The following is a 25,080-nucleotide window of genomic DNA, read 5'->3' on the forward strand; positions in this document are numbered from 1 at the left end:
TGTTGCTATGATGCTAAATAGATTTCAGCAGAGTTTCTAAACTAATATTGACTAGGAAAAGTAAGACCAAAAGTCTAGCCAATGGAAACCCTCTGGGTAACAGTGTTCTGGATTTGCAGCCAGTCCTGAAGATGGCACAGAAACAGGCAGTGTTTCATTCTGTTGTGCGCCCAGTCTTCATGACTCAGGGGATAACTCGATGACAATATACTCATTTATCATGTAAAATAAAAAAGGAATACACTTTATAACAGTGTATTTCTAAAACCTACTTAATGATGGCTCATCTGATGTGCTTATAAAAAAGACACGTTCCAGGATCCTCTCCTGATAATTTACATTCCTTAAGTTTGCTGAGGTCCGCCTGCCCGGACCCAGGAATTGATCAACTGTTTTCCTTTTTAAAAACCTCTTTAGTTACATGATCATATAATTGTCTGTCATTTAAAGCATACTGCATCATTTAATAGGGCATGTAGTGGCTCCATAGGATAAGCACTGACTGAAAACATAAAGTTAGCAGTTCGAGCTCACCAGTCTGTGGGAAAAAGGTGAAGCTTTCTGCTCCCGCAAAGATTTACAGCCTCAGAAACACTATACAGGGTTGCTACGAGTCAAAGCTGTATCAACGGCACACAACAACATCATCATTTAGTAAGGCGCCCTGGTGTTGCTAAAAGAAGACCTGGGAGCATTGTACGATCAGAACTGGACTGCTAACCATAAGGTAGGAGGTTCAAATCCACCAGTGGCTCCATGGGAGAAAGACGGTGTTGTTAACTCCCATAAAGATTTATAGTTTCAGAAAACCCTAGATGGGGTTGCTATGAGTCAGAATCGATCCCCTGGCAGTGGATTTGTTTTGCTTGTTTGTTTGTATTATTTAGTATACTCATGAGCTCTGGTGTGGCAATGTAGTATAAACACTGGTAACTGCAAGGTCAGGAGTTCAAATCCACCAGCTGCTCTCAGAAACCCTATGCAGGGATGCTATGAGTTGGAACCAACTTGATGGTACCTAACAACAGTATAGTCATAGAATTGTACATCCATCACCAGAAAGTCTAATTGGAGAATATTTTCAGCACCCTAAAAAGAACCCATCAGGAATCACACCCCATTTCCATCTTCTCCACTCCTCTCTAAGCAACCACCTGTCTCTATAGCTCTGTCTACTCAGGACATTTCATATAAATGGAATTATACATCTGTGGCCTTTTGTGTCTGGCTTCTTTCATTTACTATTTTCAAGGGTCCTCCATGTTTTAGTATGCATCAATACTTCATTCCTTTTCAGAGGCAAATGATCGTCTATTGCTTAGATGTGCCATATTTTGTTGAACTGTTTGTCAGTTAATGGACATTTGTTTCTAGTACAAGTTTTTATGTGGACATGTTTTCAATTCTATTGGACATATTTATGCTCAATCTTTTGAGGAGCTACAAGACAATTTTCCAAAGTGGATGTACCATTTTATAATCCCATCAGCAATACTGTTGATATGCCCACCTTGCTTACCGTACAGTGCCACACCAGGACTCCCACCAGCAATATGTGAGGTTCTAATTTCTCCTCATCCTTGCTAATATTTCCTATCACCCAAGTGTTTCTTAATCTCAGGAAGTTTGGGAATACCTTGGTTCAAAATTATGATCCAAGGCAAACACAACATTCCATTGATGGACATACAGACATGACCCAACACTGAGGTGATAAAACCAATAGTGTCTCTACTGTACTTAAGATTACCAGGCATTCTTCTAAGCATTTAATAACATAATAATTCATCTATTCACTTCTTAACCTTCATACAACCACATGAGGCATTCTTATCCCCATTTTACAGTTACAGATTAAAAAAAAAAAAAAAAAGAAGGCAAAGAAAGGTCAAGTTGTATGCCCCAGGTCACACAGCTATTCAATGGTGGAAGTGGGGCTCAACCAAGGCTGTGTGTCTCACTCTGTAGTTCATGCTTATGACCCAACTGCATCAAAATACTCATGAATATTAACAACATCTGTAAGTAAGTGTTTCTAGTGGAGTGGAAGTTGAAGATGAATCAGTTGGGGAAGGTGGTAGAGAGAAGCCTCACTCACTGGGAACAGGCTTTGGTTCTCACCGTGTCCCATGGCCTCTGAGAGCAGAGAACATACATGTGTTTGCGTCTAATGTGTTCTGCTTCAAACAAATCCAAAGTATGACAGTTACTTAAAAGATAAACTGGGGAAAGAATTATTCATTAAAAAACTTCACAGCGCTTTCTGTAAATGCCTAATGACCCTACATTCTAGTTCTTTGAGTCCATTTTGACTCCTGGTTACTTATGTGTGTCACAGTACAACTGTGCTCTATAGGGTTGTCAAGGGCTGATTTTTCAGCAGTGGATTGCCAAGCCTTTTCTCCAAGGCATCTCTGGGTGGACTTGAACCCCCAGCAGCCAACTGTGTTAACTATTAGTACCGCCCAAGGATTTCCTCCTAAATTATCGTTGTCACTGTTGTGTGTCCTTGAGCCAGCTCCAGCTCATACCAACCTCTAAGGTCTCCTAGGCTGTGATCTTGACAGGAGCAGATCGCCAAGGGCTTCTCCCCACAGAGCTATGTGGTGCTTTCAAACCTCTGACCTTTCAGTTAGAAGCTCAGTGCTTAAGCAGTGGGCTACTTGTGTTCCGTTCCTAGATTACCCTGTTGTAGACACTTTTGTTAAGTGCTACTGAGTTACTTTCAACTCGTAGTGATCTTGTATGGGGTTTCCAGGAGTAGCTGTGGGTTAGAATTGCTGACCCTATGGTTAGCAAGCAGTCCAGTGCTTATCCTACAACGCCAAACCAGGATTCCTAGTACCTTTAAAATACACTGATTTACTCCACAATTTAAATTATAATATGTGATACACTGGCTTAGGTTGATTCCTAAGTGCTCTTAAGACCTTGCTCAGAACTCAACAATTGGTGTGAATTCTTAGGTTAGAACAAATGGACAAAGATTCATGAATGATGGCATTCATTACTACATTACTGGTCCCTCAAAAGCCTGCAAACAACCCCAATTCTCAGCATAGGAGGTGGGATAAATAAGCACCGGAACACAAGGTCAATTTGAATCACAAGGTCAGTGGTTCAAACTCACCAGTTGCTTCTCAGAAACCCTATACAGGGTTCACTATGAGCTGGAAGCAACTCAAAGGCACTGAACAACAACATCCAATGTATACTAAAACGTCACTTAAAAACTAAGGCATAAAACAAGGTGATCTCATTTTGTAAAAGAAAAAAAAAATTAGTATATGCAAAGGAACAAAAGGGAGGAACAGGCAGCAACGTATTTTCAAGGAAGGGAGGGAAGGCGGTTATGTGACTGTTACTTTCAGCAATAATGCTGGGATTTTGCAACCAACATCTACTTTTTCAGTAAGCAGAAAAAAATTCAAAGCCAATAACAAACAAACAAGCAAAATAAGTAAATACATCAAAGATTTCTAGGGAAATTGTATTATCTTTATAGAAGTCTCAGAATTTCCCCAAATTTCTCTTAATTTTAGTTGACTTTAACTAAAAGAAGGAACATTTTAAAGAGAGTACCATTACTGGACGTTGTTGTTAGGTGCTGTTGAGTCGGTTCCGACTCAGAGCGACCCTGTGTACAACAGAACAAAACTCTGTCAGGTTCGGCAGCAGCCTCACAATGGTTGTTATGCTTGAGCCCACTGCTACTGCCACTGTGCCAATCCACAGTTCCTTGGGGGACTTAACTTCCTCAGCAAGCTGCCACTTCAAGGGGTTCCTGACTCAGGCACATCACCGAAGTTTTAGAAAGGGGCAAAATTACTTTCAAAATGGCATTGGAGCTCTTCAGATGAAATATCATTTAGGGATGTGATGGCCACTAAGGCATACTCATGGACACTCTTGGACCAAGAGAAGAATAGTTGGGAACACTGTTGATAGAAAAGAACTCATCCCAATGTTTCATTCTTGGTTACCAGACCAAATCCTTCCATGCCTCAGAGCAGCACTATAAAGGGGGCTTGGAATCATGAAATTTAAATGGAAGAGTTGAGAAGCTGGTTTGGGCTAGATGAAGTATTTATAGGCTTTTAAAAGATCATTTCCTTTTATGGTTTTATCTGGAATGCAATACTTTCTTCTCTTGCCATCTTATTCTCACTCCATGCAAAACGCATTTACTGCTTTCATTGGACACTGAAGTCTGTACAGACTTGACCTTCTCCCTAATGGAGTTCCCCGAAGACAACACTGATCCTCTGGCACTGTAGTCTATATTATCTGAGTGAATGTACTCAAAGGCCACACACAAAAATTTCAGCTTGACGTGAGATCATAAAACTAGATTTGCAAATGTTCCCAGCCTTCAGCAGCAGGAGACTTACTATTCAGGAAGTCCCAGTGTTACCATACTGGTCGGTGTGCACAATGTACTGCCTTCTAGGTACTCGGGGTCCTGGTGTGGTGCTGTATGATAAGAACTGGACTGCTAATCGCAAGGTTGGCAGTTCAAGCCAACCAGCTGCTCCCTGGAAACCCTGTACAGGGTCGCTATGAGTAGAAACCAACTTGACGGCACTTAACAGCAATAACAACAGGTACCTGGAACTAAAGTGCTAGAAAGTAAGAGAAGCCAGCATTGTTTGTAAAATAGGTGATTATGGGTGATGAGCAAGAAGCCAAGGTGGTATTGTGGACTACGTACTGGGCTGCTAACTAAAAGGCCAGCAGTTCAAACCCACCAGCCACTCCTTGGGAGACAGGTTAGGCTATTTACTTCTGTACATAGTTACAGCCTTGGAAACTATACAGAGTCGTTATGAGTTGGAACGGGCTGGATGGCAGTGGGATTTCAGGGGAATATGTGGTGAGGATGCCGTACGTAGCACAAATGGTTAAGTGAGTGACTATTAAATCAAAAGGTTGGCAGTTCGAATCTCGAACACTTGGAAGAAAGTGCTAGTGCTCTGCTTCTTAAAGGTCACAGCCTTGAAAACCCATGGAGTGCAATTCTACTTTGCAACACATGCAGGCTCAACCACAACTGGTTTCATTTTGGGTATGGCTGGTGAATATGTGTGGAGAGGCAGTTGGTAAACTTTCATATCTGAAAGGACCTTTCATTTTTCTTTATTCTTTCGCAGTTTTTATCCTTCCATGGTGAAAAAAATTTGCTCCATAGATGAAAGGCACAGAGATCTTTAATGTGTACATCAATTTCAAGAGGCTACATGCTGGCTGTCGCCCACCTACTCCAAATCTGGGTCATTATGCAGGAAAACCACGTAAAGGATTAAGAAGGCAATTATTTGGGCTTTCTTGGTTTCTGAAGACTACATAAGACATTGTTGTTGTTGTTAAGTGCGGTTGAGTCAGTTCTGACTCATGTCAATCCTGCGTTTCCGAAGAGCAGCTGGTGAACTTGAACTATCGACCTTGAGATCCAGTGCTTATCCTAAGGCGCCACACCAAGACTCCTAAGACTTTATATGTAGGTAAGAAATAATAATGACAGAACAGTTGGGGAAAATACTGCAAAGAACAGAGTTCCAGAAAGTTAGGAGAAGAACGCAAAGGGGAAAAAAAAAAAAAAAAAAAAGTGGAAGAATTTTAATAGCATGTAAAAGAAGAAACTGCATGTAAATAACAGAGATGGGACTGAATTTAAGAGTGTCTCCTCAAATATATTCTGCATATGACAGAAAATGTGACCAACAAACATGGTGGGGACTGAAGGAGACGGCATAGGTGGAGGATGGAGGGGAGCACGTTGAAGGCAGTGTACTGTCACGCAGTAGGAAAAGCACCTGCTTGTATGGCAGCCCACAAAAAGGAAATGAACGCCAGCCTCTTGCCAAACTGCACCCTACACGGCTGCTTCTGTTCATTCATTAGTTCATTCATTGATGGAGCCTCTTCCAGTCCTCCGACATGCTGAGCAACAGCAACTCGCTGAAGACGCAAGGCCGGGAGGGAGGGAGAGTGGAGCGCATGAATGGAAGCCTCTTTTCTGAATGGGGGATGGTTGGCTACTGGCGCTGCTAGGAAAACTGAGCAGCGAAGCGAAATCCAGGTTCCTACAATCTAGACTGGACCTGTCAAGGCAGAATTAAGCAGAGGATGCTCCTGAATACTGAGAACTATACACATAAAAAAGGGCTGCGCATGGATTTAAAGAGATAGGCAGATCACTTTGGAGGAAAGGAACCATAAATAAATCACTGAGATGAGAATTAACCAGGGTGATGGAAACTTTCAGAGTGTTGTTGTTGTTAAGTGCCATCGAGTTGATTCCAACCCATAGCGACCCTGGTGAGCTTGAAGACTGACCTTGCAGTTCAACCGACTTTGCAGTCTGGCGCATTAACCCACAGCACCACACCAGGACTCCTTTCAGAGTGTTGTTGTTATGTGGCTTCGAGTCGGTTCTCACCCATAGCAACCCTGAAAAGGGTTTCCTAGGCTGTAAATCTTTATGGGAGCAGAAAGCCTCATCTTTCTCCTGCGGAACGGCTGGTAGTTTCGAACTGCTAACCTTGCGGTTCGCAGCCCGATTCGATTCGTAACCACTGCGCTATCAGAGCTCCTTTTTCAGAGTGTAAGTCTCCTCCTTAAAACTGTTTAAGAATCGTCCCTTTTAACCAAGTCCCTTTTTAACCAATTTGTTTTAACCAAGACAAATTCCTCACTAAAAAAAAACCCAAAACCTCTTTTTTCTTTAAAAAAAAAAAAAAAGTTTTCTGGTTCAATTTTCCACAAAATCAATGTTAAAATCCTGAACTGAACAGAAGGTCATGCTCTTGTAACAACACTTGTCTAGACAGTACTGTTATAAGTGTCATGGAGTTCATTCGATGAGAAAGTTCAATAATTAGAGAGGCCCAAAGACATAAGAGCAACTCTGCATTCACTTCGTTTTCTTACAAACTTTGATTATTTTTGTATATCCATAGTTACATGGTATTTTATTTTCAAAGAAAGAAAATCCATCCCACAAAAATCTAACTAGTTGTATTATTTTCAAAGTTAATACACTGTAGAAGAGAAGTCAAATTTTCAGTGCAGAAAGTGGAAAACGGAAAACAGAGAAGGAAAGGACAATTTCCTAGTGAATTCTTTTCTCCTGTATGCCTTTAAAACAAATTCTTTTTCTTTGATGATTGCCCTCAGTAAAGTCATCATGAGGGATGTTAATACAGTAAATTAATGAAAACTATGCTATGATTGAGAAGTATAGTTGGCCTCTGCTCTTTCCCTCAAAAGGGCTGGATTAATTTTCTCGGAGGAACAAAGATGAGCTTGGAAGTAGCTAAGCAAAGGGAAACAGAGGCAGTGACCAAACAGTGCTGGCTGTTCCAATGTTTGTGCCTTCCCAGACACTAGCTGATCGGGTTGCTTGCTGAGTTGTGGAGCTCCAGTCTTGTACAGAGACCACACATCACTCGTCTGCGGGAAGCTGGTTTAAAGTTGTTACATTTATACAACCAGTTCACTTACTAAAAGGAAAAAAAAATCAGACACATGTACACTCACTGCCATCCCCAAGCATGGCTGTGTTTGCCAGGTGGCCAAACAGAACTGGCTTTGCTTGGGAGGAACCTGTATTATATCACATGTATTAATGGCTTTTCTAGCCCTAATCTTTGTGAACTCCCACCAAACAACATTTTTTGCCCTGATGGGTCTGTGTAAGAGAAGATCGGAGAAGACGCTGAAGACGCTGACAGGAATCTATGATCCAAATGTGAGTGGTGGACAGCGTTAACTGATTGTAAAAACCTGGGACTTGAATGGGTGTAAAATGAGCCATCTCATAAGCAGGAATGAGGGAGCTCCTACCATCAAAGAAAAGTCAGACGTGGAGCATGTCCTGTGGACCCTGAGATCCCTGCACATGGAACCTCCTAGACCCAGGGACAGAAAGCTGTGACACTGGAAGAGGGACAGAGGAGCAGCAGCAGCAGAACCACGAGCCAGAGCAGGAGACAAGTATAGTTGAGTGACTTTGGGCAGGAGACGTCTTGCAGAGTGGGATGCCTCCGGGCACTTAAATGGGAGAGTCGACCTGAGCAGCTAGAATGGACTGCCTTCAGGTTAGGCTTTAGGAGAGTGGTGTGCCTTGTGGGTACGGTTGAGGCCTGACTGAAACAACTGTGCCCTAAGCATTTCTGATCCTGAATTGTAATCTACTAATTTCCTAATAAACTCCCTAACTGTGAGTATGGTGCCAATATTTTTACACTACTCTTGGGACATTCTTCCCCAAACTCTGGTATTTGAGTAAGAGTAATCTTCAAGCAACAGATTGTTGTTGTTAAGTGCCTTGGAGTTGGTTCTGACTCATAGCAACCCTGTAAAGGATTTCCAAGGAACAGTTGGTGGATCTGAATCACAACCTTGTATTTCAAACTAACCTTGTGGTCCAATGCTTATCCTGCAAAGCCACACCAGGACTCCAAGCAACAGATTGTTGTTGTTGTTAAGTGCCATCGAGTCATTTCTGACTCATAGCAGCCCTGTATAGGGTCTCCAAGGAGGTGCTGGTGAGACTGAACCACCAACCTTGTAGTTCAAACCAATCTTGTGGTCTAGTGCTTATTCTACAGTGCCATAGCAGGACTCCCAAGCAACAGATTAGGTCTCTGAAATCAAAGAGAAAATAACATTTACCAATACAGAACGGACCTATTCCCACACAAAGAATTATATGATTTCACTTATATGAAATACCTAGAATAGGCAAATGCATAGAGACGAAAGTTTGTTTGTGGTTCCCAAGTGCTGGGGATGACAGAGAATTGGAAGTCATTGCTGATGGGGTATTGAGTTTCTGTTTCAAGCGATAAGAATGTTTAGAAATGTAATGGTGATGGTAACCCAACATGGAGAGGTAACGACTGTTATTGAATTGTACACTTAAAATGGCTAAAATCTATGATGCTGGGTTAGATAATTCATTGCAATTTAAAACAAAACAAAAGAGAATTGACACACTGGTCCATACAGTGGATGATGGCCCCGAACCTGAAAGATGCTTCTGGAGTTTCCCTAAGTTTTAGATGACTGAATCGCAAAATACAAGCTCTGGTAGCGTAGTGGTTACAAATCGGGCTGTGGACCACAAGGTCAACAGTTCGAAACTACCAGCTGTTCTGTGGGAGAAAGATGAGGCTTTCTGCTCCTGTAAAGATTTACAGCCTCGGAAACCCTGTGCAGGGTCGCTATGGGTCGGAACTGACTCGACGGCACTTAACAACAACAGACAAATAGGAGTCCTGGTGTGGTGCTGCAGGATAAAGTACTGGACTGTGAGTTCAGCTTGAAGCGCAAGGTCGGCAGTTCAAACCCATCAGCCACTCCTCGGAAACCCTATCCAGGGTCACTAAGAATCCAGGTCACCAACTCAACAGCACTTAACAACAACAACATGGACAAATAGGAAGTCCTGGAGTGGCGCAATAGGATTAGCACTAGACTTAAGCTGCTAACCCCAAGTTCGGCAGTTCCAACCACCACTCCTTGGAAACCCTATACAGTGTCACTATGAGTTGTAACTGACTTAACAGCACATCACACACAAAAACAATGGACAACTAAGCTTTGGAAGAATTGTATACTACAACTGCCTTTTGAAAACTGTGCACATTCGGAAAGTAAAGGCTCTGAGAAGTCCTACAATAAAGAAATCTGATTAACTCTGCTTCCCTTCTTAACTGACTATAGGCCACTGACTATGTGGTCATACGTGATTCTAGACTGTGGCCATCTAAATTCTCTTCAACCCTGAAAACTTTGAACTAGGTCATTCTGACAGTGATCTCTTATGACTCCAATCTCATGGCATGATCATCTTCTCTGTGAGAGTCCGCTTCTGACCTATGCCTATTGGATGCCTTACTCTTTGGCATGTCCAACTGGAGATATAGTTCCTTGGCCTGCACACCTTAATATTCCAGTTCATACAGCCTCACTGCTAAACAAGGGATACTTCCTATTGCGCAAATAAACTATATTCAGAGTCATCATGCATATTCAAAGTTAATTGTGACATGAAGATAAAAGTTATTTCCTAAACATCTAATCCCCTGTCTTCATGACCCTAAAGAAGGAAGTTACCCTCGCCAACCCTTCAGGTCTGAAAGGGAACTCGTCCTCATGGGCCAATTTTCAACCAAGCAGTAGACAGGTATATAGGGGAACAACAACACTAGTAAGCTATGCTCACCATGAAATGGTCAATCATTCAAGATCAAAAGGGCAGCATTTACCTATAGACCAAGTTGAAAAGGGATGGGAATGAGGATGGAATGGAAACAGGAGAAGCTGGGTAACTGTTGTTACAGGGAGGGGACTGCAATCATTGAGATGCAACAAAGTGATCTGCTGAATGTGAAACCTTTTCACTCAATTCACAAGAAGCCTAAAAATAGGAAGGAATTTAGGGCCCTTCTTTCTCTGAGCTTATGTACTAGTATTGAGATGGCCAGATTCTTCTCTGCTTTCCTTCCGAAGAAGGCCAATGCCAGAGTTCTGGTACAACAAAATCATTCTTCCCTGGCCCTGGATTTACCTTTCTAGTTACATAATTTAGAGGTTTCTACTAGAGTCAGAGAAAAAAAGGAAGACCCCCAGCGAGATGGACTGGCCAAGTGGCAGCATCATTGGACTCAAGCGTGGCAACAATAATGAGGTTGGCCCAGGATCAGGCAGTGTTTCATTCTGCTGTGCACAGGGTCGCTATGAGTCGGTACTGACTCGATGGCACCTAACAACAACAACTACCCTTTGGCTGGAACTCAGTGAAAGATGGGCAGGGAAGGCTTAAGAAAGGAGAGAGGTATTGGGGGGAATGGTGTTCATCAGTCTCTACAAGTAGTCTTCATCAGTTTTTTCAATTACAGGGAAGCTGATAAGGTCAAGATTGGGAGTTCAACTATCTGCGACAGTTAGCTGTTTTCAGAAAAATGCCTCCATCTCCTATTGTCACTCCTGGGAAGATAACCCATGTTCACCTAGGGTGACAGATGAATCGTTCCAAGGTCATCCAAACCAACCCTGAACAATCCCATCTCCCAGTGGGGCTCAATACCATTTGAGGTTCTCCTTAGAGTCATTTCCCTCCCTGATCAGTTACTCTCACCGATTTTTGTTTCCCGACTCTTGTCTAAATAATTAAAATGTTGGGTGACAGTGGTCAGCCTAAGACTGCCTTTGTTCCTTGGAGAACTGCCAGCTGTTCTTAAGTCACTTTGCTTTCCATTTGTCGCTACTTCTTTGGCAGATTCTTACTAAAACAGGTTTTGGTGGAGGAGGGTGGCCACGGCAGCAAAATCCACACTGACTGCATGTTCTGTGTCACTGTTACAAGCTTTAGTCTTTTGTTTTTACACCATCGTTTCATTGCAAAGATTACAAGCTCCTCAGTGCATCATCATTCACGGGGGCGGGGCATGTACACAAAAACACTCAAGAATATATAATAATTGAAACAACCAAAGGGCACATTCTACACCAGTTTTGGTCTTTAAACTCTTAGGAATGAGGATGAATTCTTTTTTCTTTATTACTGTTGTTCTTACTGCCAAGTCAATCCTCAATTCCTGGAGACCTGAGGCACCAAGGAATGAAAGGCTGCCCAAGCCTGGGCCATCCTCCAGATCTGTTACAGGTTGGACCATAGGATTTTTGTTGTATGAGAATCCAATGATAGTAGATCAGAACTAGATCTACTACCCTTTTGGTCTTTCTTCTTAGTCTGGAAGCTCTGCAGAAACCTGATTAGCATCCTAGCAACACCCAAGCCTTCACTGACAGAAGAGTGGGAGATGTGCAAGAGGTACATTGGCCAGGAATCAAACCTGGGTCTCTGGCATGGAAGGCAGTCTACACATACAGTATCCATCAGCTCTTTCAACTATCTACCACGGTTCAAACCAACCAGCTGCTCCTAGGAAACAAGGTTGTTATGAGTCGGAACAGACGCAACGGCACATAACAACAACTTCTGAATTACCCTTCCTCCTTCATTACTACCCAGGTTAATCATTGCTGAAGAACTCTGTTGAAGTTGTTGACCTTTTTTAGCCCTAGAAAAACAAAATCAGTTTCCTTGGAAGACAGCCAGTCTCCTCGGGCACCTTCCTTTGTGAGCTTTTAAACTTCAGAAGAACCTGCAGGTTTTGAAGAACTGGTCTGTCCTTTGGAAAACTGTCGTGTTTTTTGTTGGTTGTATAATTTTTTCTCTTTCTTTTTCCTTCCTGTAACAAGCTAAAGATATTTTCCCATTTCTTGAGAAACATACACACATAGTCACTCAAAGTGATGAAAAAGTGTTCATATCTTGATAACTATGAGGATTATAAAGCCCTCGATGGCCCTAAACAAAAAGCTCTCTTGGCTGGGTTGTGTCACCAATGAGCGCAGCATGAAATCTAAGTAATAATCCAGACAGTCAGATATCAGCTATAAAGATCCTAGATAAATGTACTTTTGCTCTGGGCCAATGCTATCAGACAAGAGACAATGGCCTATAGTTTGAGGATGCAGGAGCTGCCCCCTACAGGGCAGGGTGTGGTGATCCCACTGGCTAGTTTGGCATTGGAAAAGTTTTGCTTTTGAGCATAGAATAGAAAATATGGAGTTTGGGAAAGACATCATGAAGTATTTAGGATTAAAGGATCCGGGCATAAATAGCCCAATTAGAAAGCATTTAAAACAGGAAAAACGATGTAGTTTATTGACAGCACCTGTTAGGAAGGGCCGGGAGCAAACCGGGGAGTTGGAATAAAGGCTGAGCTCACACGGCTGTTGTGGGCCAAGCGTGAGAACATGGCTGAGTGAGGGTCAAGGAGGACGCATCTTGAACATGAACTCTGCAGGCCTGAATGAAGGCCTACCCTTGGACCCAAAGAAAACAACCTCTGCTCCCCTTCATGTTGCTTCCAGACTGAGAGTTACATCTAGCCCTCGACCTGCTTTTGAAAGCCACCACCTGGCCAGGCTATACTGAGGAGGCAGGATCCAACCACCTGCTCACCCACTGGGCCTGGAATGGACACATGTCTACAGATGGGAGTCCCCTCAAATCATTCATTCTCCAAGTAATCTCATGATCTTCACAAGGAGAGTTTCTCTTTCCTACAACTCTCTGTTTGTCCTTCAGTGACATCACTTAGCACCAGCCTTCTTGAAATTCAACCCTTTGAGTTATCATCTTACAGCATTTCATGGAAATGCTGACAGTTAGGTATTCATCTGCCCTGCTTTCTTCCCCCACCCAACTCTAACCTCCAGTCAGTTCATTTCCTGAACTAATGCTAACTGAGGCAGGGACTACTTAAGTTGTCTGGCAGGATATTTGATTGGCCTGAGTGTTAACATGGCATGGCAACCAAAAGACAAGTTGCCAAGTTAGCCTTTTCCCTCCCCTCTAGGGTGCTTCCCATTCTCATCACCTGATTTTTCTACTTGAGTCTCCGAGACCAGTTCTGACTCCTTGCTACCTCCCCTCCCTTAAGGTTGCTAGATAAAATTCAGTTAACCATAGCAACTCATGATCGGTTAGCCTGTCTACAATTGCTGTCTCCTGCTCTTACTCAAACCCCTCATTAGAGACTATATCCTATCTCTGAAACTCAAGGCCCCAGTGCAGAGGCCAGGACCCTTCTTTTCACATAGCAATTGCTTGTCTGGCTGGATTTCCCAATGTGAATGCATACTTTGAACTCTCCATTCTGCTTGTTGGTTTGAACATCTGCTCTCAGACCCATTCAGGGCTTGTCCATAACAATGGGCATAGCCAGTGCCAGACTGACCCCTTGGTGAAGTGTCAATCCGGCTTCCATAAAACCCTGTGACTAGCTGATGATTCACAGGCTTTGACTGAAATGTCTAGCTATTTCCTATATTTCCTACCCAATTGTGACTCCCCAGAGCGAGGATTATTGCTCAATGATGCCTTCAAGTATCATGTTGTGCATATCATTGGTGCTTACAGTAACCCAAAGTATTGGACTGTGGAGGCATTGGCATTTGCAGAAACAACAAATGCCTGCAAGGAACAGTGAATCAAACAGAAAGGGGTATGAGTAAGAGGGGGCTTCAATAGTTTATGGAAAAATGAAATGAAAAGGTAATGACTATTTCTATGAACTTTTGGAAATCTTTTCATCAAGTTGACTCCAAATCCTGGTAACCCCATCTGTGTCAAAGTAGAACTGTGCTCCTTAGAGTTTGCAATGGCTGATTTTTTAGAAGCAGATCACAAGACCATTCTAATGAGGTACTTCTAGGTGAATTTGAACCTCCAACCTTTCAGTTACCAGCTAAGCACATTAACCATTTGCACCATCCTGGGATTCCAAAGGCCAGAAATCCCTCAGTCCTTTGTGCCTGGTACAGAGACCAAAGTTCCCTACACAAGTCGAGGCACACAATGATGGAGAACTGCCTTAAGGCTGATACATCCCTCATGAAGGGAACAACTTTGTCAAGAACCAGTGTTGTCAGAACCTCAGAACTTTAATGCATGTTCTTAAACAAACAAACCTCCAGCAAGATGGCGGACTAGGCAGACACTACACAGCTAAGTGTAGTGTCAACAACAAAGCTAAGAGACACAAAACATAAAAGACAAAACTGAAAATTTTGGTACCCGGAACTTCAGAAGAAGGAATAGAGGGATGGAGGGAGTGCTTGCTGGGAAAAAGGCCGAGCAGACATGGCAAGAGAGGGAGCCTGACTGGCAAACGGCTAGTCAGACATGGCTCAACCATTCTGTGAGCAGCTCTGGCAGCGGACAGAGGCCTGGTACTCATACATGCAACAGAAAAGATACCATTTCTTCTTTTCCCTCTTGCTCCCCTGGTGACCAGGCCAGTGGGAGATGGGGGCTGGCTGTACCACTTTGATGCGCCATTTTGATGACTGGATTCAGGTGGACTTGACTCTGAACCTAAAAACCCCACAGAGCTGCCAGACGAGCATTTAACCAGCCATCCTGCCCCTAGCTGCTCTGTGGTCCTAACAGATGCTGAAACCCACTCCATCAAGGGTACCCATGAATTACTTCCAGATTGAGTGCCCTGAACATAGACAACACCGAAGCTAACAGGAACTCCATCTGGGGCCAGCAACTCTGCTGTCACATCCCTTCACAACCACCAAATGAGCTCCTTGAATTGCAGGGTCCCCCCAGAGAGTTCTCCTCTCCGGGTCCAACCACGGCACTGTTTGGTTTTACAATATGACAACCTCAAAATGTCCGGAGACAAGATAAACAGACTGTTTTAAGCAGGAAAAAAAAAAAAATTAATTAATTACAGGGTAACCTTAAAGAAAACTAATACACCTGCACATCAAAATAAAAAAAGAGGAAAACCAGAAAGATTTAGTAAACATTAAAACAACAGAAATGAAAATGAAGACAAAACCCACAAACAAAATGAACTTCAGCATAGGAAATTATGTGGAACAAAGAATCTAGCAGCACTACACAAAAAACACACAGAAAAATGATAATCAATTCATACCTATTGATAATTACACTGAATGTAAATGGATTAAATGTACCAATCAGGAGACATAAAGAGCAGAATGGATAAGAAAACTGGATCTTTCAATACGCTGTGTACCTGTCTACAAGAGACATCAAAAAGATGGAGACAGTCTAAATGCCCATCAGCCAAAGAATGGTTAAACAAACTTTAGTACATACATACAATGGAATACTACAAGGTTGAGTCAAAAATTATCCTCACTCTGGTTGTAGACTTTATTTCAATCAATTTTTAGAAAAGACAAGTACATCATTTGTCCACATAATCTCCTTGCTTTTCAACACACTTGGTCCATCTGCTAATAAACTGTTATGTTCCCTAATTAAAATATGTCTTAGGCTGAGCTGTGAGCCATGAATACACTGCTGTCTTCACTTCTTCATCAGAGGTGAACCTTCGTCCTCAAAGGGTTGCTTCAGGGGACCAAACAGGTGAAAATCAAATAAAGCAAGATCAGGACTACCGGAAGGATGCTTTAACACCTCAAAACGAAGTTTATGCAGAGTGTCAACAGTGTGGGCAGAGGTGTGGGGACAGGAAATGTCATACCAGATCACAACACCCTTGGATAGCAGTCCTTTGAGTTTAATCTGAAATTTAGGCTTCAGTTCTTCAGTGAGCATCTCACTGTAATGAGCACTGTTGATTGTTGAACCTTTTTCCTGATAGTGTTCCAGTACTGGTCTTTGAGAATCCCAGAAAACTACAGGCATCAATTTTCCTGCTGGTGGTTGACTTTGGAACTTTTTCTTGGTTGGTGATTGAGGATGTTTCCATTCTATACTCTGCCATTCATTCTCAGACTCCTAGTCATGAATCCATGTCTTGTCATCAGTAATGATTTTTTAAAAAGAAACTTTTACCTTGTTTTAAATATTGGTCCAAATTTTGTTTGCAGGTGTCCAAACGCTTCTGTTTATGCTCTTCCGTGAGTTGTTTCAGTACCTTATCTTGCATAAACTTTTCAAAACCCATGTCTGTTGGGGATTATGTTCTAGCCAGTCATGGCTGATTTGCAAATGATTTGCCACATAATGCACTGTCACTTGTCTATTCCACAGAATCATTTCAAGTGCACCATCTGTGGATGTGGACAGGCCTTTTTTTTAAAAAATGAGTTTTTAAGTTTTTATTGTGAACTGAGTGATACTTTACTTGGGAGAACATCGGCTTTACACCATCGTTTCATTGCAGTGATTACAATCTCCTCCGTGCATCATCATTCAACAGTATTTGCTTCCATTCCCTCTGGCTGTTTTTTTTTTTGGGGGGGTTGGTGGGGATGTACACAAAAACAGTCAGGCATATATAATAATTTAAAATAACCAAAGGACACATTCAGCAAGCCTGCCTCCTGGCCACCAGCACTCAGTCTCTCTCTTTCCAAGAGTCCAGAGTCCTCAGCTGCTCCCTCTCTCCATGTCCTCATATCTGGTGTTGCTGTTTCTCTGAATAGGGTCCCGCATTCCACCTGTGCTCTTTTCTTTTGATGGTCCTAGGTTCCTCTACTTCTGGACTGTAAGATTATCTACTCCCCCATTTTTGTTACAAAACCTCTACCTTTACAGTTATGACAGTCTCAATTAGTCATGATAACATTTACTCACTATTGAATCACAAGAATCTTATCCCCATCTCTTTTCACCACATCCATCTAGACAAGATGGAAACTATCCAGTGGGGACTCTGCATACTCTTAAACTAAACTCCTGTTTGAAAACTTGTAAGGTAGACAGGCCTTTTAATATAACTGGAATGCAGATAATTTTTGGCTCACCCTCATACAAAACCTTGAAGTATAATGATGAATCTGTGAAATACCTCACACCTCACACAATATTGGACCTGGAAGATATTGTTGTTGTTGTTGTTAAGTGCCGTCGAGTCGATCCCGACCCATAGCAGCCCTGTGTAGGGTTTCCGTGGATCAGCTGGTGAGCTTGAACCGCCAACCTTGCAGTTCAAATGGCTTTGCAGTCTGGCGCATTAACCCACAGCGCCACACCAGGACTCCCGGAAGACAGTATGCTGAGTGAAATTAGTCAATCACAAAAGGAGAAGCATTTTATGAGACAGGGTCACTCACTATGAGTCTAACCAACTGGACGGTATTTAACAACAACAAAAATGTTGTAAGAGGTTTTTTAAAAAGGTTTTCTTGATAAAAGAAACAATCTATGATGGCTACAGGGTCCTGATGTGGTACTGTTGGATAAGCACTGAACCATAAGTCAGTTTGAACCACAAGGTTGACAGTTCAAACTCACCAGACGCTATGTGGAAACCTTATACAGGGTTGCTATGAATCGAAAATGACTACACAGCACTTAACAACAACATGATGGTTGGGGGCGGGGCTGTTGAATGCAAAACTGACTATCTGCTCTGTAAACCTTCACTCAATTCACAATGAAAAGTTCTTAAAAAAGAAAACCTTACGGGGCACAGCTTAACTCTGACATACACAGAATCACCATGAGTTAGAATCAGCTTGAGAGAAATTTTGTGTGTGCATGTTGTTGTTTTTTTAATAAGAAACAGAATATCCAGTGTCAAAAAACAACAACAAAAATGGACACAAAACTCCATATAGGGTAGACAAATTCTCATACAGACTCACAACTATAAGCCCATCCACGTAGCTATGCTCAATAACTTACGGAAAGATCGTGCTCCAAAATTGCATCTAAAAGTCAGTTTAAAACTCAGAGCACATTTTTACTCCAATGGGGAGAAGGTGATTTTTCATTATGAACTTCCCAGGCTAACCTAAAAAATAAGATTACGTGACTCAAACTATAGTGGAAACACTGGATTTCTGCAATGAAAACCAGAAACACCTACAACCAAAAACATAATAAAAAATAAAAGTGTGCTTTGTAACAAAAAGGAGGGAATCATTACTCTTACAATTCAGGAACAGAGGACCCTAGTACCATCAAGAGAGAAGAGCATGAGTGGAATGTGGGACCCTATCCAGAGAAGCAGTGACACCAGAGATAGAGGCAGAGGTGAGGACATGGAGAGAGGGAGCAGCTGAGGACTCTAGACTCATGGAAAGAGAAAGGCTGTGTGCTGGTGGCCAGGTGGTAGGCTTGCAGAATGTGCCCTTCGGTTGTTTAAATGATTATATTATCCTGAGTATTTTTGTGTACAACCCAAAACAAAACAAAGCAAACCAGAGGGAATAGAAGCAAATACTGTTGAATGATGATGCACGGAGGAGATTATAATCATTGCAATGAAATGATGCCTGTGAAACTGATGTTCTCCCATGTAAACTATCACTCAATTCACAATAAAACTTAAAAAAATAAATATACAAATAAAACTTTGGATCAAAAACAAACAATGTCACTTAACAGTTTTCAGATTTTGTTTCTCTGTTAATATTATCTCTTTTCCCACATTTCACAGTACTACTACAGATGATGGAAAATAAGTGCCATTGGTTTTGGGTCATAGCATGGTGATAATTATAAAGGCTCAACAGGCAGATAGCTGGTATTGCAGAGTTAATGGACAAGAGAGCTCTTGTCTACATAATTATTACAAATGAAAATTTTAAGCATGAGTTCTCTGGGAAAGGGAAAGCAAGAAGGATTAAATATCAATAAAATCAAATAATATCCTAGATAATTAGCACCTTCCAGTCTAATGCTGTTGTTGTTGTTAAGTGCTGTAGAGTCAGTTCTGACTCATAGCAACCCTGTATAGGGCTTCTAAGCAGTGTCTGGGGGGTTTAAACCACATACATACCTTTTGTTTAGCAGCCCAGTGGCTTATCCTCCTGTGCCATACCAGTACACCAAGATGCTCAACATCATTAGTCTTTGTTGTTGTTTGTGTGCCATCGAGATGGTTCTGACTCAAAGCAACCCTGTAAATACTTTCTGAGGAGCAACTGGTGGGTTTGAACCACTGACCTTGCAGTGCTTATCCTACAATAACACAGCAGGACTCCTTAAAAGGCATTAAGGTATATGTATTCTCAACAATCAGCCCATGTAAAAATTTGCTGAAGCTAATTCAAAACTAGTTGCAGTAGTACATCCAAAAGAAATTGCCAGAAATTCAAGACAATGTGGAAAGAGGGATATCATTGCTGATGTCAAATAGATTTTGATAGAATACTAGAAAGATGTTTGCCTGCGTTTTATTAATTATGAGAAGCATTCAACTGTATGGATCATAACAAACTACAAATAGCATTGTGAAAAATGAGAATTCCAGAACACTTAATTGTATAGAACATGTACACAGACCAAGAAGCAGTTGTTTGAAGACAACAAGGGGACACTGTGTGGTTTGAAAACAAGAAAGGCATACATCAGGATTGTTTCTTTCACCATATGTATGCAATCTGTATGCTGAGCAAATAATCAGAGAAACTGGACTATATGAAGAAGAACATGGCAGCAGGGTTTGAGGAAGACTCTTTAACAACAGATATGCTTGCTGAACATGAAGCACTTATTGATGAAAAGCAATGACTATAACCTTCAGTATGGAATATATTATAGTATGGAATATATTACAACATAAAACAAAAATTTTCTTAACTGGAGCAATAATCTTATCATGATAAACAGAAAAGATTGAAGTTGTGAAGGATTTTCTTTTACTTGGATCCACAATCAACCCCTATGGAAACAGCAGTCAAGAAATCAAACAACATTACAGCAAGGATTCCTTCCCACCCCCTCCATACACAGAGGAGCCATGGATGGGCAACTTGGACATTGGCTACCCAAAGTGGGGGGACTACAAAGGCAAGAAGTGACAGGCTTACAAGTTTTCAAGAGAGAACCTAGATCCAGAGGGCTTGGAGGAAGGTAGAATCTCCACTGAGTAGTACCCAATATGTCTAGGCGGGGCTGATGAAATGAAATGTGGACAGGTCTCTTGTGATACAATAGTGAATAATTGTTATCAGGACTGTGAGGGTTGGAAATGTAAAGGTAGACATTTTGTAGCAAGGAGGGGAGTGATTAACTTTGCAGTCTAGGAGCAGAGGTCCCTGGGACCATCAAGGGAGAAGAGCAGAGAGCGGGACCCTACCCAGAGAATCAGTGATGCCTGAGATGGAGGCAGAGACGATGATGTGGAGAGATGGAGCAGCTGGGGACCTTAGACCCAGAGAGGGAGAGGGGCTGTGTGCTGATGACCAGGGCAGGCTTGCAGGGTATATACCCTTTGGTTAGCTGATGATGCATGAAGGGATTGTAACCATGGCAATGAAACAATATACGGTAGCATGAATGTAAAACTAATGTTCTCCCATGTAAGCTATCACATAATTCACAATAAAACATTAAAAAAAAAAATCAAACAACATACTGTAACAGGCAGATCTGTGGCAACTGACCTCTTTAAAGAGTTAACAAACAAAGATGCCACTTTGAGGACTAAGATGTGCCTGACCCAATTAGGACACAAATTCAAGCCCTGGTATTTTCAATCACCTCATATGCATGTGAAAAGCTTGGAAATGAACAAGGGAGACTGAAGAAGAATTGATGCCTTTGAATTGTGGTGGTGTTGGTGAAGAATATTGAATAGATCATGAACTACCAAAAGAATGAAGGAAGGAGCTCTGGTAGCTTAGTGGTTACAAATCGGGCTGCTAATCTCAAGGTCAGCAGTTCGAAACTGCCAGCGGTCTTAAGATAAGGCTTTCTGCTCCCGTAAAGATTTATAGCCTTGAATACCCTATACAGGGTCACTATGGGTCAGAACCGACTCGATGGCACTTAACAACAACCACCACCAAAAGAATGAACAAATCTGTCTTGGCAGAAGTACAGTCAGAATGTTTTATAGAAGAGTCAATGGTAAAGACTTTATCTTCTATATTAGATGCATTATCAGAAGGGACCAGTCTCTGGACAGGACATCATGTTTGACAGTCAAAAGCATAAAGTAGAGGGTCAGTGAAAAAAAGGAAGACCCTCAAACAAGACAGACTGACACAATGGCTGCAACAATGGATTGAAACTCGGCTAGGATGTCTCAGGACCAGGCAGTGATTCATTCTGTTGTAGATAAGGTCCCGATGAGTCATAACGGACTCGAGGGCACCTAACAAGAGGGTTCAAACACAGCAATGATTGCAAGGAGGGCTCAGACCCCGGCAGTGATTCATTTTGCTATAGACAGTCATGATGAGTCATAACCATCTTGAGGGCACCTAACAACAATATAATAACATTAGCCCATAGAACTTTCACTTAATGATGGTAGATTCCAGCGCTGCAGGATAGATACTGACAGTGAATGTTTATTATTTATCATGCACCAAGCTGGAACTCCTGGAATGGCAATATCGGATAAGCACTGGACTGCTAACCACAAGGTTGGCAGTTCAAAGCCATCAGGTGCTCCTTGGAAACCCTATACAGGGTTGCTATGAGTCAGAACCAACTCAGCGGCACTTAACAACAAGCACTAAGATAAATTTTTATGTTATTTAATATAATCTTCACATCACCCTTATGAGATAGTTATTACTATTTTCTCTACTTACAGATGAGGAAATGGAGGCTTAAAGTGGAAAAGTAATTTATGCAACTGCTAATGGGTATTGGGAGCTCTGGTAGCGTAGTGGTTACAAATCGGGCTGCGAATGTTAAGGTCAGTGGTTCGAAACTACCAGCCGCTCCGCGGGAGAAAGATGAGGCTTTCTACTCGCGTAAAGATTTACACCCTCGGAAACCCTGTACAGGGTCGCTATGGGTCGGAACCGACTCGACAGCACTTAACAACAACAACAATGGGTATTGGAAGCAGAATACAACTGGATCCAAAGGCTTCCTTTTGACCACTGTGTGATTTCTAGAAGGTGTAGATCTAAGTGGGGGCGCTGCTGTGGAACCAGGTGATTGCCTGTTCTGTAGACTTTTTACATATCAAAGGCTGGCAAACTATATTCTGGGGTCAAAGTTGGTCTGCTGGTCCAAACAAATAAAACCATGCCAACGCATTTACATACCTTCGATGACTGCTACAGCAAAGCAGAATGAATATAATTACTATCTGACCCTAGACATAGACTCCTTCAGTTGTTGTTGTGTGCTGCTGGGTCAGTTCCAACTCACAACAACCCATATAGGGATTCTAAGACTGTAAATATTTGTGGGAGCAGAAAATTTCATCTTCTCCTATGGAGAGGCTGGTGGGCTAGAACCACTACACTAACCTTGTGGTTCACAGTCCAGTGCTTATTTTAAAGAGCCACTTCACTCCCTGGAAGAGGATTATCTCAGTTTTAGAATGGAAGAAACACAGGTCCATTAAAGTTAAGCTATTTGTTCTGGATCAATGGTTCCCTGACATCTAAAATGTAAAAACTTCATTTTACCCTAGAATTGCTTTTTCTGTCCCCAAGTTAGAGACTTTGGAAAGCAATACTAATATCTATTTCTACTATTTCATGAAAGAAAAGACATTTAGTACCCAAGTAGAGGGATGTTTTCACAAACAATTCTTCTAATGGAATAAATGTAATTTTATGGAAATTTTCAGCATTATTATCATTTCCATTTTACTAAGGGCAGATGAGAACTTAACCAAGGTCTGGCACAAATTCAAGAACTAGCAACTGGGAGCCACTCTATAGGCTCTTCAGTCAGTAAGTGGCAGAGCCAGAGAACAACCAAGTAGATCTGATTCAAAACATATGACACCCTTACTGAATCTACTGGTCTATCTGTTTATTACTTATCATTATTCCTGGATTCAGATGAGGATGAGGAACCAAGGATATCAATGCTGATGTCACATGGATTGTAGCTAAAAGCAGAGAATACCAGAAAGATGTTTACCTGTGCTCTATTGCCTATGTTAAGGCTTTTGATTGTGTGGACCATGATAAGCTATGGACAACACTGTGGAGAATGAGTATTCCAGACACATAATTGTGCTCATGAGGAACCTGTACATAGACCAAGAGGCAGTGGTCAGAACAGAACAAGGGAACAGAGTGGTTTTAAAATTAGCAAAGGTGTGAGTTTCAATCTGCAAGTTCAGCAAATAATCCCAGAAGCTGGATTGTATGAAGAAAAATGTGGCATCAGGATTAGAGGAAGATTCACTAACAACCAGTGATATGCAGATGATGCAACATTGTTTGCTGAAAGTGAAGAGGCCTTGAAATACTTATTGATGAAGATCAAAGACCACAGCTTTCAGTAGGGGTTACACTTCAGTGTAAAGAAGACAAAAATCCCCACCACTAGACCAGTAAATAATATCCAAATAAATGGAGAAAAGATTGAAGTTATCAAAGACTTCATTTTGTTCAGATCAATCATCAACACTCATGGAAACAGCAGTCAAGAAATCAAACAATGCATTGCATTAGGCAAATGTGCTACACAAGACCTTTTTAAAGTGCTCGAGAGCAAAGTTGTGCTCTTTTGTTCAGCAGAGGGGATGGCTGTTGGCCCGGGCCTGTGGTAGGCCACTTCAGTGAGGGCTCTCTTCGAAGCCACTCAGCTTGTTGCTTTTGTGGGCACCACGCTCCCTGCCAGCCCGACGCAAGCTCCAGTAGCACGGCACCAATTCCCCTCTGGCTCTTGGGCGCTGCTCTGAGCAGCATCACCCTTCATACCAGAAAGCTGGCAGGTACTATGGGGAAAAAACAAAACAAGGACAAAGTGGAAGAGGTGCCAGAAGAGGAATATGTGGTGGAAAAGGTTCTTGAACGTCAAGTGGTAAAGGGCAAAGTGGAGTACCATCTAAAGTGGAAGGGTTTCTCAGATGAAGACAACACGTGGGAGCCAGAAGAGAACCTGGACTGTCCTGACCTCATTGCTGAGTTTCTACAGTCACAGAAAACAGCTCATGAGACAGAGAAATCAGAGGGAGGCAAACACAAAGCTGACTCTGATTCTGAAGATAAGGGAAAGGAAGGTAAACCAAAAAAGAGTCAGAAAAGCCACGAGGCTTTGCCCAGGGTTTGGAGCCAGAGCGGATTATTGGAGCTACAGACTCCAGTGGAGAGCTGATGTTCCTGATGAAATGGGAAAACTCTGATGAGGCTGACCTGGTTCCGGCCAAGATGTCAAGTGCCCACAAGATGTCGTATCCTATCAGGAAAGGCTGATGTGGCATTCCTACCCCTCAAAGGATGATGACAAAAAAGATGACAAGAATTAACTCTATTGAGTACCAAGGCCTGTTTCATGACTGTGGGTTTAAAGTGGGGAGGGAAGGAGCTCTACTTGTCTTGACACTATAGAAGTGGCCTGAGAAGATGTCCTTTGAAGAACCGGTATAGTTTCTGTGCCCTACAGCAGCCCAAGTGCTTTAAAGCCGTCCCATGTTGTAGAGATTGCACACCCATCCCAGTGGAAAGGAAGTGAATAAGTGTTTCAAGGCAACACTTCTGCACTTGGCTGAGAAAAGGAAAGGGCCGTCTATGAAGGACAAAACTTGCAGAATGAGTGTGTAGGAAAACAAAGAGACACTGTACATCTTCAAAGAGCATCTCCACAACCCACACAGCCTTTCTTCC

The 25,080-nt window shown here is 42.1% G+C and overlaps 1 protein-coding gene and 1 pseudogene across 2 annotated transcripts in view; one reads left to right on the plus strand and one right to left on the minus strand.

Annotated features, from left to right (window-relative positions):
• The window catches only part of PITPNC1 (phosphatidylinositol transfer protein, cytoplasmic 1), a 366,383-nt gene that overhangs the window by 131,077 nt on the left and 210,226 nt on the right, over positions 1-25,080 (minus strand). The gene's annotated exons all lie outside the window — the stretch shown is intronic.
• Positions 24,194-24,722, plus strand: LOC102813859 (annotated as a pseudogene).

This window comes from Chrysochloris asiatica, unplaced genomic scaffold (genome assembly GCF_000296735.1).
Source record: "Chrysochloris asiatica unplaced genomic scaffold, ChrAsi1.0 scaffold00007, whole genome shotgun sequence".
NCBI lineage: Eukaryota > Metazoa > Chordata > Mammalia > Afrosoricida > Chrysochloridae > Chrysochloris > Chrysochloris asiatica.